At 36.6% G+C, this 19,373-nt stretch overlaps 1 protein-coding gene across 1 annotated transcript in view; it reads right to left on the minus strand.

Moving 5' to 3' along the window:
- The window catches only part of LOC129954197 (uncharacterized), a 339,004-nt gene extending 323,834 nt beyond the window's left edge, over positions 1-15,170 (minus strand). The window contains exon 1 of the mRNA XM_056067941.1: positions 15,059-15,170. The gene's annotated coding sequence lies outside the window, so the exon portion shown is untranslated. The remainder of the gene's footprint in view (positions 1-15,058) is intronic.
- Between the last annotated feature and the right edge of the window lie 4,203 nt (positions 15,171-19,373).

Raw genomic sequence — 19,373 nt, forward strand, 5'->3', positions numbered from 1 at the left:
TTCTCATCTTTGTTTGACAGGGTCCAGGCCTCAGCGCCATAAATGAGAACCGGGATGATGAGTGTCTTATAGATGGTGATTTTACATGCTCGAGAGAGGACTTTACTTCTCAATTGCCTTCTAAGTCCAAAGAAGCAGCGATTTGCAAGAGTTATTCTTCGTTTGATTTCAGCGCTGGTGTCGTTGTTTGCATTAAAAGCGGTGCCTAGGTAAACGAAGTCCTTAACTACCTCAAAGTTATAGCTGTCCATGGAGACGTTTTGTCCAAGACGTTGACGTTCAGTGTCCTTTTTTGATAACAGCATATACTTGGTCTTGCCCTCATTGATCACTAAACCCATCTTCTTCGCTTCCGTCGCAATGCTCAAAAACGCTCCATTGACATCACGCTTTGATCTTCCAATTATGTCAATATCATCTGCGTATCCGAGTAATTGGATGGACCTTTGGAAGATTGTGCCTCTAGTGTTGACAGTTGAGTTTTGCACAATTCTTTCCAAAACGATATTGAAGAAGTCGCATGACAGTGCATTGCCGTGTCTAAAACCTTTTTTTAAATCAAATGCATCGGTAAGATCTTTTGCAACCTTCATAGAGCAGCGTGCATTCTCCATCGTCATTCTGCACAAACGGATAAGTTTGACAGGGATGCCAAAACCAGACATTGTTCGGCAGAGCTTTTTCCTATAGATGCTGTCATACGCGGCTTTAAAATCGATAAAGAGATGGAGGGTATCGATTTGAAGTTCCTGGGTTTTTTCCAAGATCTGCGGTAGTTTGAATATTTGGTCGATAGTGGACTTTCCTGGCCTGAAGCCACACTGATAAGGAGCTATCATGTTGTTGACAACAGGCTTCAGATAATACGGCAGAGAGGATCTTATACGCAACCATGGGGAGACTGATGCCTCTGTAGTTAGCGCAGTTTAGAGGGTCTCCGTTTTTATGTATTGGGCACACTATACTGAGATTCCACTCATCGGGCATGCTTTCTTCCGACCATATTTTGCAGATGAGTTGGTGCATGCTCCCTACCAAGTCATCACCTGCTGCTTTGAATAGTTCGGCAGCGATGCCGTCAGCTCCAGCAGCTTTGTTTGACTTAGGTTTAGATATAGCTATATTCATTTCGTCAAGGTCGGGTAGGAGGAATTGTTGATCTGCATCGCCGTAGTTGAGTGGTTCTATCTCCCTTACAGCGGAATTCGGTTCGTCATCGTCGTTATATAATTTGGGGAAGTGATCTTTCCATATTCTCAGCATTGACTGCGGTTCTACTACGATGTTCCCCTGATCGTCTTTACAGGATTCGGTACGTGGCTGGTACCCTTGGGAGGTTTTTTTTCCCTTTTGGTAAAATTTACAAACCTCATTCCTATTGTGACATCCCTCCATCTCCTCATGCTCTCTTTTTTTCCATCTAAGAAGTCGGTGTTCCTCTCTCCTCTCTCCTCGCGAGCAGCTCTTGTCCTTTTGTGTAGCGACGTTTTGTATGCCTCTTGTTTCGCTGCAAGCGCTTGCCGGCATTCGTCGAAAAACCAGGGGTTTCGCTGTGGAGGCCGTGTGAAACCTAGCACTTCAGAGGCGGCACCTCGGATGGCTGAAAGGCAATGTTGCCACTGTTTTTCAATGCTTAATGCAGGCAGCATAGTACACCTTAAGAGGTTATTAGAGACTCGATCGGAAAAGGACATGGCAGTCTCTTGCGATTGTAGCCGTCTAACGTCGAATCTTCTCACAGTACTTCCTTGTTTTGGCTTGGATCGGGATATCTGTAGCCATACCTTGGCTACAACGAGGTAGTGGTCCGAGTCTATATTGGCCTCTCGGAATGTTGGGATATCCTGAATACTGAAGAAGTGTCGTGCGTCGATCGCAATGTGGTCAATCTGGTTGACGGTTGATTGATCAGGAGATTTCCACGTCCTCTTGTGGATATTGAGATGCGTGAACTGCGTACTGGCTACCAGAACATCTCGCCCCGCAGCGAAATCGACCAGCCTGAATCCGTTGTCGGATGTAGTGTCGAGCAGGCTGTATCCTCTGATTATTCCACCAAAGCTGTCTTCTCTTAATAGCTTGGCATTAAAATCTCCTAAGACAATTTTAATGTCATAGCCAGGGCACTGCTCATAAGTCTTGTCCAATAGCTCGAAGAATATGTCTTTGGTGTCTTCATCTTTCTCCTCTGTTGGGGCATGCGCGCATATAAGGCTTACGTTGGCGAATTTAGCCTTGATGCGGATTGTCGTGATGCGCTCGCTCACACTGTTGAAACTCAAGACTTTTTGCCTGAGTCTAGTTCCTACAACAAATCCACACCCAAATAGACGCTGTCTTTGTTCTCGGTAACAGTCGCCGCAGTATATATCGCAGTCTTTTAGTTTGCGTTTGCCAGGTCCATCCCATCGCACTTCTTGGATGGCTGTAACATCTGCCTTGCAGCAGTTTAGGGCTTCCGCTTATTGTTCGGCTGCACGTGGTCTGTTAAGGGACCTATCATTCCACGTATATATCCGAAGTTCGTTGTCCTTATTTCGTTTGCGTGGGTTGTCAACAGTGAATCCGTTCGTATCCGAGGCTGGAACTGTAGACGCCACCGTTGATTCTATCTCGAGAATTCGTCCGCTGCCGCCTGGATAAGGAGAGGTGCCTTAATGGAAACACCTCTCCCCCCCTCTCTCGTTTGCTGCCCCCAACAACTTTCCACTGGGGTTGGAACCCAATCTCCAGTTGAGGTACTAGGCACCCGATGTTCACCGCGGGGGGTGAGAGTAGGAGTTGATAGACAGAGGTTAGTTTTGAGAAAAACCTGTGGACGCTTGTGTCCTCTTGAATGCACATGTCTACCATTTGAACATCTTTGACCAACTTAGCCACGGAATTATTTTATTTAAACTTAAGGTTTTTGGTTTTCCACCATTTTTCTTAGCTTGGATCGAATCATATCTTTCTCAATCTGGTGTTCCCCAGGGGGGAGCCATCATAATATATATTTATATTTTAAAAAATTATTCTCTAACGATTCTTTTGATCCATTTTGAGTATTTCCTGAATTTTTCTCTTATTAATTCTTGCTCAATTGCATTGCTTCAAATTGGCTATTGAAAACTAGTTTTCTCAATTAAAATGATGATAGTTCACTCCTGATCCTGCTGATCTTTAGGCTATTTCCCTAACTAAATTCAGAAATTCACCATTTTTCTGATCCCAAAGAACATTTCCTAAACAATAGAAAACATATCCCATGACACTTATTCACAAGAAAGGGCCGAAAGGTGAGTTTAAAACTATCGACTTGGTGCTAAAAATTTCTCTTAAAATTTTGAAATTATTTTATATAACCTCCTCAGTTTCCATTATAGATCCCTAATTATTACATCACGGTTTTTATAAGAAAAAAAAAAGAAATTTAACCTCACAAACCTGGTACAACTCGTTTCATTCACTTTACAAAGTGGGAATAAATTTGATATGGTCTCCACTGACTCTACTAACAGGACAGCGTTTGACAAAGTCATTAAACTCTTAAATGCAGTACTTCCTTTCTTGAGAATCGGCTATGTTAGGCTTAGACGTGCAAAACAAATATATTCGTTGAGCAGTCCGTTGAAAACTATAGCATAGTGAGTTACAATTCTGAAGTCTGCAACATTCCTGTGTGCGATTAATGTTATGAGGGATGGAAGGGACCAACAGCTTTAAGCCGAATCTGAACAGCTAATTTGAGAAAGCATTTTTCATGACAAGCAATTTTTTAAATAAATACGAAAATAATATTTACACTTTTAAGGGACTTAAAGCCAGAGTATTGAAGACAAAAATACATCTCAAAAACAGACATCCTTTTTCTCAAACATATTCACATACCTCTCTAAACTTGAATTCGTAAAAAAAAAACATATACTTCCAATTAAATACGCTTCAATTTACATTCAAATCCTTCTTTGACGTGGTATTAGATTGCAAAAGTCATCTTTGATTTGCCTTCAAGTATACCAACACAATGTTATGTCGTGTGATATCTAATTATATAAAATATCTAATTCACCGCTCGGAGGTATTTTTAATAAACTTCCCTCATACCGTGTAATTTCGGTATAAGAGTGAAAAACAAAGCTCTTTTCCTGACCTTTTATTTTGTGTCTAAAAACAATACTTTTATAAACAATAATATTCTTCACTGTGTTTGCCACCAAATTCTCCTCGTCGCCGTCGTTTTCGTCACAAGTCTCCTAATCCATTGCCACAAAATTCAATTTATCTCGAATGACATTAAGATAGACGCACAAAATAAATTACACATATCCTTGGCATTCTTGTACTCAAAACTCACTAAACAAAACACAACAGCACACCCAACTCTAAGCCAATCGCTTCCTTAAAAAAAGAAAACTTCACAAGACGACGACGAAGGATCAAAATGATGGCAAACGAAACGTTTTAAATAAGAAGTGAAAAATAACGCTCGCGCAAGGCCCTATAGAAAAATGAGATGCCATCGGTGTAGTGTGTACGAGTATAAAAATAGATAAAATACAGACGAGCAGTAAAAAAGGATAAATGAATTTATTGAAAAAGAATCCTTTTCTTGGGAAGATTTTAAAGGCCCGCGAGATGGCGCTTATATTTATTTCCCTTCGATTTTTATTATATCACGTTTCAGGCATTTCTGCAAAAAGGAAAAAACAAGGAACCCCAAGTAAGTATAGAGACTGCTGCTGCATAGAGGCAACAGTCTAAAAGGCAAGTCCTTAAATTTTCCCCCATTCGCACCCGCACCCACACCAGCCACAGTGTGCGTTATACCAACCCAATTTAGACTTGCTTCCCCCAAGTCGTCCTTAATACTCGGTAAAGCGTTTTATTCCCGCTTGTCTCATCCTTATTTCTTTTTTATTATGATTATGTTTCCATGTTCAAAGGCTTGTTACCCACCCACACAAACACTAAAAATCGCGTACACTCGTATAGTGTTTCTATCAATAGAACATTCGTGGCTGAGTTATATGCGAGAGTAGTGAACATACTTCGAGTGTCCTTGTGTCCTGGATATGTTTAACAGAAAATAAAGAAGAAAGAAAAAAGGAAAAGTATATCTGCCATTATCCCTACCCGACCGACCGTTTTTTAACCATTCATCGTCTTTGGAGCTGGAGCAATATTGAACTAGATTAGAGATAACTACGCGGCATCGACGTTGGTATTGTATTCGTGTATATGTACCTACTGATGGTGTGCTGCGTGCCACAGAATAATCCTTTCAATCGTGTCCTTAAGGTAACGTGAGTAAGACTCTATGGGTTAGCCCCTTTTCATTTCATTTCATTCGTATCGTTTTTGGTCGTTGTTGCTGCCGCTGCCAATGCTTCCACCGTCTTTGTTGTCATAGTCGACGTCCTCGTCCTTCTGACATCCATTTTAGATCTATTTCAGAGCTCAACTCCATCTCCATCTCCTTCTTCAACTTCAACTTCTTCTCCGCATTCATATCCAACTCTTGTGCTATTGTCAGTAAATGACGCCGAACGTGTAGTATCTTGCTGGATCGATTGAATGAAAAGAAAAGCTGGCGATTTATTGGCAAAAGACGAACAATGGTAAAATGAAAAATTGGACACACACAAGAAAAAGGAAATATATAATAAAATAATAATAACAAGATCATCTTCAAGGACCAATTTTCTATAGCTTAAGGTTTTTTTTTTATGATTATATTCTCTTATATTCTTCTTTTTTTTTGTCATTCAATTCTAGTTGAAACCCTCCATGTTCGAAGGCAGATTACAAAGGAAGAAGGCTAAAAAAATAAAAAGATTTCAAGTTGGGCGCCACTTTATCAAAAAAATATATATATATATAGTTAAGGGCAAGTGCAAAAAATTATCACTATGATCCCTTTAGCGGTCTTTTTGCCTTTTTCCAAAAATATGGAATCAACAACCTTAATACACTGACTGACTTTGGTGGAGGTAGGTATTTTTTGTCTTCGCTTCGAGTAACTTACAATACTAAGCAGCTTTTTTGTTGGGTTTGAAGTCGCCTTTTTGTATTATCAAAGATATACCTTTCATATTTTATGTATTGTTATTTCTTTGTATCACTACATAAATTTAAAAAAATAAAAAAGACAATTTTGGGAAATTTAAAAAAAAATGTCCATACAAAAATAAAAGGCTAGAATTTAGAGAAAATTGATAATCGCATCCTTGTTGTGCTTAAACTGTCAAAAACAATTTGAAGTATATTTATGTCGTTAAGCCAAAATTAACAGCTTTTGAGATATAAGATAGCTTGGTGAAAATTCAATTTAGAGTATAAATGAAAAAAAAACAGAAGAAAATAGAAAAATATCATTTTTGATATACAATTTTTTAAACGATGTTTAAAAAATAATATATTTTGCATTGGAAATACATAATTTTGTCATAATTTTCTAGGCTGTCACTTTTAGGAAAAAAAAATGTATAAGCTTTGCAGAAAAGTTGTGATACAGAGATTAAAGGTGACTTTTGATTCGTAAAATGCAAGGTGCCATTAAAATGTTGTATTTGATCTCAGGCATTTACAATTATTTACCATTACTACTAACGAAAATAAAAAAAAAAGAGGCTGGGATGCAACCCACACTGATAACTTCCCATCCCGTCTGTCTATTTGTCTTGCTTAAAAACGGACTGTTGGATTTTTATATAAAAATTACTGAATATCTAAAACAATATTTTCTGTGAAATAAAATAAGTTTGAAGCCAATATTTTAAATTTTTGAAAAGCTATTTGAGTCGAAAATCAATTTTTACCAACTTTTGTTAATTTTTTTTTAGGTTCTAAATTTTTTGTACAAAAACCGTCTATTCGATTTTTTCAACATTTTTCAGAATGTTGAAAACAATATTTCTTATAAGATAAAATTAATTTGAAGCCAATACCTACAATTTTTGAAAAGATATTTGAGTCGAAAATCAATTTTTACCAACTTTTATTAATTTTTTTTTAGGTTTTTGTTTTTTTTTTTAAAACTGTCATTGCGATTTTTTTCAAAATCTTATCGAATGTTGAAAACAATATTTATTATAAGTAAAAATTAGTAAGAAGCTTTTACCTCAAATTTTTGAAAAGATATTTGAGTAGAAAATCATTTTTTACCAACTTTTGCTTTTTTTTTCTTTCGGTTTTTAATTTTTTGTAAGAAAACTGTTGCTTCGATTTTTTTCAAAATTTTACTGAATGTTAACAACAATATTTTTTGAAAGATAAAAGTAAATTAAAGCCAATATCTACAATTTTTGAAAAGATATTTGAGTCGAAAATCAATTTTCAACAACTTTTATACATTTTTTTTAGGTTTTTATTTTTTGTAAGAAAACTGTCAAATTCGATTTTTCTCAACATTTTTCGAAAACAATATTTCTTATAAGATGAAATAAGCTTGAAGCCTAAATTTCAAGTTTTTGAAAAGATATTTGAATCGATATTCCATTTTTACCAATTCTGGGTAATGTTTTTTTTTTGATTTTTATTTTTTATAAAAAAAAACTGTCAATTCGATTTTTCTCAAAATTTTATTAGATTTCGAAAACATAATTCTTCGATGCACAAAATTGCTTTGGAGATGAAATGATATTTGAGTCTTAAAATTTTCGAGGTGACAATTTTTTTTCTTCAGTTTTTTTGATTTATAAAAAATAACCGTTAAATTGAATTTTTCCAAAAAATAAATTTGTTTGGTATCACGTTACAGTTTATTATATAAAATTTAATTCACGTCTCTAGCGTTTTTGGTTCGTAAGATATTTAGGACTAACCAAAATGTTCACCTTTTTTTCAAACTGCTATGGTAAAAAAACACCCACGCAATTTGCTTGAGAGCCCTTTCTGCATCTTTCTGCCTTATTGTCTGTACAACAAAATTTATTTGAAATCGATATCTCTTCTGGTTTTTGAACTATGGACAACGAAAAAAATGTCGCGAACGTACACACGTACGAATGTACGTACACACGCACGCACAGACATCTTTCGGAAAATCTTTTATTTCGACCTTGAAACGTCGAGAAATGTCAAAATTTTCATTCTGACAAATCGGAACCATTACAATAACTTCCTTTGGGAAATTAAAAACACAAAAAGAGTGTACTTAAAGTTTAGTGACAACTCAAAACTTCTATTGAAGGATTTATTAGCTCCTCTTAAGAGGCAGTGTCTTCAAAAAGATATTTATCAAAATGATTAAAATTCTACAAGTAAAAAAACATATTTCCTGTATTTTAAGATTTAAACATGAACTTGCAAAAAAGTTTGTTTTCAAACATTTAAATGTTATTCGATTTATTTATTTTATTTTATTTGAAAATCGTTAGAGCGGTTTTTTTAAATTTTTAATTTAATTTAAAAATATTTTTTGCATACAGTTATTAACAGCTTTTTAACATATGTTTACAATTTCAATTTCGTAAAACAAATTACCCATTTTCGAGATATAGAATCAGCTCAAAACCTTATTTACCGAATTTGAAGTCAATCGACATAACGTTTTCAGCTTAGGGACCAGTACAGATACACGGACGGAATCTGGGAACTCACTTTTTTCGATTTCTCTAGCATCGACATTTTGGTGCAGACTTAAATGTCAGCTTTTTCGGACAGTAAAAAAAATTATTTATACACAAAAATAAAATGGACCCTTAGTTTTTTTTTAGTTGGGGCACACTTCTGCTAGTTGTCGGGCCATTGTGACTCCACATGAATCTTGAGACTTTCTTCTGATCTCAATGAAACAAATTTAAGTCCTTTACGAAAAGCAAAATGTTAGTTAGGTTAATGTGATTGAGATCAATTAAATCGTTTTCGAAGAATTGTCCGAAATAGGCCTTGTGGTTTCGAGCTAGAGCAGGGCATGTACAGAGGAAGTGAGGAACTGTTTTCTCTTCTTAATCATCGATACAGCTTTTGCAAAAGTTTGCTTAGCCACGAGGCGTGTTTTTCTATCAGACAGTTCCCATTTATGACACCAATTATCGAGCTTATATACAACCAGCTTAGAGATAGCAAGTACCTTGAGCGCTTTAAATCTAGTTTAGGCCAGATGTATTTTGTAACCTGACACGTGGTGATGTTTTTTCACCTGATTTTCGACAGGTCCGTACCTGGGTCTCAAGCGATATGAGTCTCCAGCCAGCTCAGTCCCTAGCTAGCTGTCTCCAGTTTCACACGCCAAGTTGGTTGAGGTCTTCACCCACCTGCGTGAGCCACTTAAGTCGCGGTCTTTCTCTACTACGCTATCACTCGGGATTGGATCGAATACTTTCCGAGCTGGAGAGTTGATGTAAATTCGCTCTAGGTATATGACCCAGCCATTTAAGCCGTTGGACCTTAATTCTGTTAACTAGGTCAGTGTCACTGTACAGCCCGTACAGTTCGTCCTTATATCTTCTCCACCATTCTCCATCTATCCAGATGGGACCAAAAATAACCTGCAGACTTTTTCTCGCGAAGCATCCTAAGACGCTCTCGTCTTTCTTTTACAGGGTCCAGGCTTTAGCCCCAGAAATGAGAACCGGGATGATAAGTTTCTTATGGATGGTGATTTTAGATGTTCGAGAGAGGACTTTACTACTCAATGGCCTTCTAAGTCCAAAGAAGCAGCGACGTACAAGAGTTATTCTTCGTTTGATTTCAGAGCTGGTGTCTTTGTTTTAAATTATAGAGGTGCCTAGGTAAACAAAGTACTCACCTAACTCAGCGGTCCATGGTGACGTTTTGTCCAAGGCGTCGTTGTTTTTAGATGACAGCATATACTTATTGACCACTAAACCCATCTTCTTCGCTTCCGTCCCAATGCTCAAAAACGCTCCACTTAGATCACACTTTGATCTTCCATCTTTGATGATTGATCTTTGATCTTCTTCTTTGATCTAGTGTTGACGATTGAGGTTTGCACAATTCTTTCCAGAACGATGTTGAAGAAGTCGCATGACAGTGCATCGGCCTTGTCTAAAACCTTTTTTTGACATCAAATGCATCGGTGAGATATTTTCTGACTCTGATAGAGCTGCGCACATTCTCCATCGTCATTCTGCACAAACGGATAAGTTTGACAGGGATGCCAAATCTAGAAATTGCTCGGTAGAGCTCTTCCCTATAGATGCTGTCATACGCGGCTTTAAAATCGATAAAGAGATGGAGGGTATCGATTTGAAGCTCCTGCATTTTTTCCAAGATCTGCCATAGTGTGGATATTTGGTCGAAAGTGGGCTTTCCTGGCCTGAAGCCACACTGATAAGGACTTATCAGGTTGTTAACAAAAGGCTTCAGACGTTCACATAATACGGCAGAAAGGATCTTTAATGGAATGCCAAGGAGACTGATGCCTCTGTAGTTGGCGCAATTTAGAGGGTCTAATCATATATATATTGGACAAACTATGTTGAGATTCCACTCATTAAAAATGCTTCCTTCCGACCATATTTTGCAGATGAGTTGGTGCATGCTCCCTACCAAGTCATCGCCTGCTGCTTAAAATAGGTCGCCGTCAGCTCCAGCAGCTTTGTTTAACTTCAGTTTAGATAAGACTATCTTCACTTCGTCGAGGTCGGGTAGGCGAAACTTGAGTCGCCTAGGTTGAGTGGTTCTATCTCCCTTAGAGTGGAATTCGGTTCGTCATCGACGTTAAATAATTTCGAGAAGTGGTCTTTCCATATTTCCAACATAAAAAGTGGTTCTACTACGATGTTATATTGATCGTCCTTACAGGCTTCGGTTCGTGTATGGTACCCATGGGAGGTTTTTTTACCATTTGGTTAAATTTAAGAACCTCAGTCCTGTTTTGACATCCCTCTATCTCATCGATCGTGCGCTTCTCATACTCTCTTTTTTCCATCTAAGAAGCCGGTGTTCTTCCGTCCTCTTCTGCTTGTAGAGCTCGCGAGCAGCTCTTGTCCTTCTATGCAGCGCCGTTTTGTATGCCTGTTGTTTCGCTGCGTGACCGGCATCCGTAGTCAAACCAGGGGTTTCGCTGTGGTCTCCGTGTGAAACCTAGCACTTCAGAGGAGGCATCTCTGATGGCTGAAAGGCAATGTTGCCACTGATTTTTAATGCTTAATGCAGGCAGCATAGGACTCTTTAAAAGGTTACTAGAGACTCGATCGGAAAAGGACATGGCAGTCTTTTGCGAATGTAGCCGTCTTACGGCTTCTCACATTACTTACTTGTTTTGGCTTGGGTTGAAATATCCGTAGCTGCACCTTTTCTCCAACATATTTTTTGTCTAAAATAAAACCCAGATACTAAGCTTCGTCTAAAAACTTTATTTGAATACCTTGGATATAAGGATGTTTTTATAAGAACCTTATTCTTGCACTGAGGGTAGTGCTGGGTTTGTACACACGAGGCCGTTTTGGTTTCTATGTGACCCCCTTTATGTTCATACCAAAACCAAAAGATTTACTCGTCCAAAAAAATACAAAAAAATCAACACTAGAAATGGTAAAACCTTGGCTATATCTGCATTAGAGAACTTAGTTTGAACTTTTATATTGATCATATTATTAATAAATCAAATTGATCTCTTGGCTTTCGCAAACATTGCTGTAAGGAATTTGATAATCACTCTTCAACAAAACCCTTTACACATCAGCTTCATAAGACCTAATCTTAAATATGCTTACCAAGTATTGTAACATTACTATAATCGTCTTTATCTAATTGGTACACAATTTTGAAGTATCCTTATAGAATATGTTTGCTTCATTTAAGTAGTGTCCCGTGAGATGGGTGTTAGAATCATAACAATGTAGTAGTAAGGCTGTCTATAGCTGATCTGTCTAAGACGTTTAAAGCCTTCATGAAGAAATTTACTCAAATTTCCTTTACCTCACCATTCAAAAGTTAAAAAAAAAAACTTTAAAAAGAATGTCTTGGCAGTAAAATGGACCTATCAATAATAAAAGTTCTGAAAATGTAAACTTTTATCATTTTAAAAAATCGTATCACAGTAGTGCATCGTACTTTTAACAACAAAACTATACGTTTAATTGATTAGGTATTTGCCAACCTTGATGAAGCACCGTACAAGATGGATCGGGCCATAGAAAAAAATGTTAGTTCAATATGAAACCATACTTCCAGCCGTTGTGGGTTTGTTACGCAAAAGAAAAATCATTCCTTTAATTTTACACTCCACTCTGTTTTTATAAACTCAAACAGAAAATCCCACTCTACGCTTTTTCAAGTCATAGATTAAGCCTTCACAAAGCTTAATTTGCTAATATCATGCCACTTCCTCTGTGCCACGTCAACCCATCAGAGACCTTTTTCTCTTTGATATTTGATATCATTAATCACCGGCACAGTTTTACGTTCTAATTCAAGCAAAACCTATTTTATTGATCCTCCGCCCCCCAATTAGGCTCAATTTCCTTTTTCGAAACACCATACCTCTAGACCTATACTGTTGTGACTATACATCCTGAAACATATCCAAAAAATTATCATCATTGGCATAAGGACTAAGAACAAGTTCAAGACACCACCAACTACACCACTTGTTCCACCTACCGACCTACCTATACAAACCGAGCTCGTCTTGTGCTTTGTGCATGTGCTTTGTGCTTCGACATAACCAATAAGACCAAACTACTATACTATTAGCTTTTTCTTTTGTTCATTTGTTCGTTCTTCCTTTGCTTTGTCCTGATCCTAATTCTCCCTGATGATGGTCTCTCGGAATTCATACCATCGACGACGACCGATATGGACGGATGAGGTAGGAATAGGGAGTACTAGAGACTACAAGCAGCAAGGAGGGTCGATGGCATGAAGCGTGTTCCAGAAGCCACTGCCGAAAACAACAAACTAATGTATTCCAGAGTGTGATAAACTTGCTCGTAATGAATTAGTGGACGAGATATTTTCATTGCTGGGGATTTTTCTCGGTCTCATGCATCCTTAAATATCCTCGACCCTTCTCCAGCTCCAGCTCCAACTTTAACTCCAACTCTCAACTCCTGTGCATGTGGCCTTGGAATGGGATATGGTAAGCGAAGTCGTGCAACTGAAAATCGGACATAAAACTATGGGGTAGGAGAAAAAGAGAGAGAAAAACAAAAAACCAACAAAACCCGACAACGCGACCCAACACCAACGCGTCGACAGACGACCAGCATCAGCTACAGCTTTGGTCGGTCTGTCCAATGTAGTGGGTGGTTTAATAGCTGGTAATAAATGTCTTGAGTTGATTAAATTAACGACCCAAGGGGGTGTTTCAGCGAGGTGGTGTGGTGGTATGGCGTGGAGATACGTTGGCCAGTGCGGTGCAGTGGGGTGCTGTGCGGTTCGGTTCGGTGAAGGTATTCGTATTGGTTGTAGCTTTGCTCGCCTCTCCCCCATTGTGGAAATGATGATGGTGCTCCTTTTTTGCCACTCTTTTTTTCCGCCACTCACCCCCGCTAATGGTGTAAAAGAGGACACAAAAAAAAGGACCAAGAAGAATTAAGCCCGAAAGGGAAAGAGTCCTGGGAATATGAAAACGACCGATGTTTCGTATGTTTCTTGTTTTTTTCTTTACTTAACCATTTTCTTTATTTTGTTGGTTTGCTTTGCTTGCTGCTGATGCCATTGTGTGGATATCAAAACCAAAAGCTTGAAACGTAAGTTTCCTTATTGAATTTTTCTTATTGTTTCTGTTTTCCTCCAAATATTAATTTTGTTCCCTTTTTTGCTTTCTTTTATTATCCTTTAACTTGATATTGAGGTCGGTTTGGTTTGGTTTGGTTGGGTTCGGTTGGGTTTGGTTTCGTTGGGTTCGGGCTTCGTTTTGGGTTTTGTAAGAAAGGATGCCTCGGGGGAACTGCACTCATTTCTAATCCAATATTTTTCAATCATCTCGACACTGCCTCCGCCGACAACGCTGGCGCTGTCGCCTCGAACATCGAAGTCAATAGAAGGAAGTTTTTTTGTCGGACATAAGTTGTATTTAAGGACACAATACACGAAGAAATTCCCACTTAGACGCACAAATTTGACGCACATGCCCCGCATACATACAAACATGTTTTAGGTGAAGGGTTGCCTCCTCCTTCTCGGTTGTCGTTGGGATACAATTTATGACACCAAATCCGAAATTGGAAAATGACAAAAGTTCAGGGTTGATGATGGTTGATGTGGTCGTATAGTTCATTTATTTAATAGGCATCATCAAAGTGGGGCCCTTCTATCAATGCCATTGCCACTGCGAATGGGTTAGGCAGAGTTTAAGAAGGATGGGAATCAGGTAGATAAGTTTTTAAACAATGTGTCTAGACAAGTTTCTCTAAGTCAATTTCATGAATTCAAAGTCCTATAAAGAAAACAGCTGCCGAAGGAGAACCAACACAAAGAAACAAAAAAACACCAAAACTTTTGATACCACCTAATAACCGGGTTAGGGCTAAGGGCGTAGATGTTCTGTACAATGTGGAGAGTACGAGTATCTATTCAAATAATTGATATTCAAAGTTGAACGTTCTTAAGTGGATTATATTCAACAAAAGTCAACATAGCCCAAGGGAAAGGAAATGTACGCTGCATGAATATAGGTACACACTGAATCTGTTGTAGACATCAGAAATCTGTTATAATTTCCCTCCTTCCATCTTACTTGTAACCGCCACCGCCAACGCACCGTTGTGTTGGCTAGTTGATGCAGACAAAGGTTCTCAACGTACAGGTGCCGTTGTTTAATGGTTTAATAGAAAAGTTTAAAAATAAGTTTAATAAAAAAAGTATCTAAAGTGAATGATGAGATTTTGATTCTTGTTTCTTAAAAGCATCAAAAAGCTAAAATTGAATATTTTATTCTTTATAAAAGGTCACAATGAAAGGTGACTTGTTCGAAAAATTTCTGAGTGCCACAAAATCTACTTAACTTAAGTGAATAAACTTTTTATGATAGAAGAAGAATATATACCAATTAAGGCGTATTTGCACAGAATTAACAATAATGGGCTTTGAAGAAAATTAAACAATATTTACTATACACACATAATACACATCTATAAAGCTTAATGGTCAAAGGACTTACCAAGTTTTATGATTTTTCATTTGCAATGGAAGACATTTTTCCCGATTGTTTTTTGCTGGATAAATGGTTTAAACGTCATCGATTCCTTTGATTGTTTCGCAATCGAAAGTCGTTCTTTTCCTATAAGTAAACATTTAATTATTTCAAATAATAATTTAAAATTCCTCTAAATAATAAAAGAAAATTTAAATGCTTTTCAGTAATTTGTTGCTATTATCGAAAACCAAGAGAACAAAATGGTGCACTTGGGCGTATACGAATTTTTTTATTTGTGAACCATTTTATGGAAATACATTAACTCCCTTAAACGGATGAAATACATTCATAACTTTTATTCAGTATATTTGATTTCAAAATAAATGAAGTTTGATTTGAGACCCGTTTTGACTTTTTTACATTCTGAAATCATAAAAAAAACAATAAAATTGATGCCACCAACAAAAATCTAAGTTGAATTTTTCATTTTTATTAAACCTCAAATCGAGGAGGCCACAATTTACAACTATTAAATCAAGTTCCTTTAAACCGTATGTGTGAGTCTTTAAATTCATTTTTTTATTTTCATTTCATATTGCAACTTTCTGTGGAGACATAAGTAAAGCCAACAATCATAAAAACTAGACTAGAACTACTTATTAATAACATACAAGTAATAAATATCTTGCCACGTTATCTTAGTTGAACTCTATTATTAACTTTAGTCTGTAAACTTTATTTTAATAATAACAAAATTTATGTTAAATTTTATTTTCATTGCAAGAAATAAAAGCCGAGAATGACAAAATTTTTATATCGAAATAAAATTCTACATACTCTACTCATATATTGATGTCTTTCGAATGACTTACATAAAATTCCAGATGACAATGCTATAGAAAGGTCATCTCGGATAGAAATTCAACAGAAGTTACGAATAGTTAGGAGTGTTCTAAAGATATCCCATATCACACTTCAATGAAATTTTAATTTTAAACCTTGACTTAAAGTAAGCTTGTATGGATTTATTTATTATTAGAAACACTTTATGAGTTTTCACAATTTCTATGCTTTGAGTGTTTTTGAAAATTTACTTGCCGGTGCTTTGAATTTCTTTTATGACACAGAGAATAATATTTTTATAAAGAAACTTTTTGTAAATGCTGTAAGACTGTAGAAAGACCGACAGTAATTATTTTTATCTTTGAAAACACTGATTGTTTTTTTTGAAATTAAACTAACAAGCTTTGAGCTGCGGTAATATTATACTAAAAATATTTCTGCGAAGTTAGTGCGAATAAATATCAAAACGAAATTATCAAAATAGTCAACGTTATCATCAACTATTTTATTTATGTACATAAACCAAGAGTTATGTTGTGGATTCATAAAAAAAAATCGATTTTGAGATTTTTAAGACTGAAAATAAATGTTCTTTCAGTGATTTAATAAAGGAGAAAACAAGTTAAAAATAGACTTTTCAAAATAAATTCCAAAGATCATTTGATCTTTAAATATTTGAACTTGCGAAATGGAAGGTTAAAATTATTATTGTCACTCAAGTTACTAACAAAAGTAGAACGATGAAACCTAATTGCGCGCTTTATTTTGTAAGGAATAATTAAGCAGCAAAGTGTACTGATAAAGAACAACAAATTTAAAAAGAAATATTAAACAATACTGATTTCATTTCGCTTTTTTGGTTTTGTTTTTATAAAATTAGAAAAAGAAGATTAAAAACTTTTTTTTTATAAATGACTAACATCTGGAAAATGAAAAAAGTTTTGACATAAATAATTTTAAAATATTCCATGGATCTCTCACTTTTTTCGGTTATTAAAGGTTTGCAGAGTTTAAGAAGTGGGATACTTTCCAAGGTCATATAGAAAAATAAACAAGACATTAAAAAAAAGAAGTATTTCTTCTAGAACTAAATGAGAATTCTTGTTTTCAAAAATTGAAATAAACGATTTGTGGAAGCTTCAGCTAAATTTTAAACTCTAAAAGAAAAAAAAACAGGTATTTCTTAAAAATACGAAACCAATAAAAAAAAAAATATTTGAATGAGTTTATAAAAATAATTTTGAATATTATAAAAAAAGGTGGTACTTTAATGACTTACCCGGGGTACGATGGTTAGTGCGTTGGACTGTCATGCAAGGCGTCTTGGGTTCAATCCCTGCCTGTGCCACCTTAATTTAAAAAAAATTATTTTGCGTGGGTACTGCTTCTTGCGAGGAATTGACAAATCCTTCAAGGGTAATTCTTGTCATGAAAAAGTGCTTTCTCAAACTAGCCGTTCGGATTCGGCCTAAAATTGTAGGTCCCTTCCATTCCTGACAACAGTACACGCACACAGGAATGGTTGAGAGTTGTAAGTCACTGGGCCCTGGTTCACAACGGACTGTTGCACCACCCAATTTATTTATTTTTTAATGACTTAAAACTCTCAACCATTCCTGTGCGCGAGTAATTGCAGAAATGGAGACGACCTACAGTTTAAACCCGAACTGCTTATTTGAGAAAGCACTTTCCGTGGCAATAACAACTCTTGGAAAATTTGTCAATTCCTCTCAAGAGGTAGTACCCGTGAAAAAAAACTTAAGGGCCAGGGATCGAACCCAAGACCTCTCGCATGACAGTCCAACACACTTTTTTTTTCTTTTCTTACTTCATTCTTAAACCTATCTATATAAAACAAGCCTAATTAACCATAACTGGTCCCATAGGGACACTCTAAGTTAAAATATAACACTTAATAATAATGTCTTAGTTTTAATTAAAAACTACTCAAATTATTAAGAGTAGGTTTGATCACAAGCTACAATGGGCTCTCAACAGCATTAAACCATTCAAATCTGCAGGACCAGAAGGAATAATACAAGCCGAGCTATAAAAGACTTCTGACATAATTGCAATAATGATGCTATTTTTACCAGCTGTCTGGTCCATGTTCCCTCGGCATGGGGAGAAGTTGAAGTTTTTTTATACCCAAATCAGGTAAATGCTCGCAAGTCAATCCTAAAGATCAACGAGCTATAAGTCTATCATCATTCCTTCTTAAGACCTTGGAAATATTGCTTGATATCCATATAAGGGCAAGTATTGCTACAAGACTTCTGTCTTCGTCTTAACATGCCTTCTGTAAAGGTAAATCGGTGGAAACAATGTTACATACCGCCAAATATTCCCTCCATCATAAAGAGTTTACTATGGTTGCTTTCCTTGACATCGAAGGTGCCTTTAGCAACGTGGACACATATGCAATCACATCTGAACTAACATCTCTAAATGTAGAGAGTTCGCTTCACGAGTTAATTCATTTAATGCTGGCTAGAAAAATATTTAACTCAAAACTCGGCAACACTTCTGGCATACGATTTAATAGTAGAGGGACACCGCAAGGTGGTGTTTTATCCCCTCTCTTCTGAAACCTAGTGGTGAATGAAATCCTAACCAGTCTGGATGCGGAGGGTTTCAGAGTGATCGCCTATGCGGACGACGTTGCTATAACACCTTAAACGAACTCTTACAAAATGCTTTAGACAGACTAATACTTTGGGCTGATCGGTGTGAACAAGGTGTTAGCCCACACAAAACCGATTTAGTCTTATTCCACTAGTCAACCCTCCACATATTAAAAGAATCCATTAATATTAAAGCCTCAGACGAGGCTAAATACCTAGGTCTTGTCATAGACAAAAAACTAAATTGGAAACGTAACGACAAGAAAGAGTCAAAAAAACTCCTGTAGCTCTCTTTTCTTGCAAAAAAGCTGTTGGTAATAAATGGGGTTTACAACCCTAAACACATCAATAATAAGACCGATTATAATGTACGACAAATTAAATAAAGTCCAATGTTCAGCTTGCCTATGTATAAGCGGATAGCTTCGCACGGCCCCATCTGCGGCACTGGACAAATTACTCTTCTTAACAACTCTTGATATATTTTGCCAACAAATATCTACAAGGTCTGCTATTACCCTTAAAGCTTCGTCACATTTAGAATCAATTCCAAAGCACACAGACAACACCATCCCCCAACTGCAATTCGACAGAAACTTCCAGATTTCTATACCTTCCAGATCTTACTGGGAGGATAGGTCATTCCTGGAAGACGAGTCAATCCATTTCTATACAGATGCTTCAAAAACAAAAGAAGGTGTTGCTGGAGGTGTGACTAAAATTGAGAGATTAAAGTTAAGTCTCCCATTCCGTCTTCCCAATCATTGTAGCGTGTTTCCAAGTGGAAATTTTGGCGATAAAAGTGGTCTTGTTCTGGTTTAAAGTTAACGTGATATAAACATTTGATGTTCGTAATTTCTCAGATATTCAGG

This window comes from Eupeodes corollae, chromosome 1 (genome assembly GCF_945859685.1).
Source record: "Eupeodes corollae chromosome 1, idEupCoro1.1, whole genome shotgun sequence".
NCBI classification, from domain to species: Eukaryota; Metazoa; Arthropoda; class Insecta; order Diptera; family Syrphidae; genus Eupeodes; species Eupeodes corollae.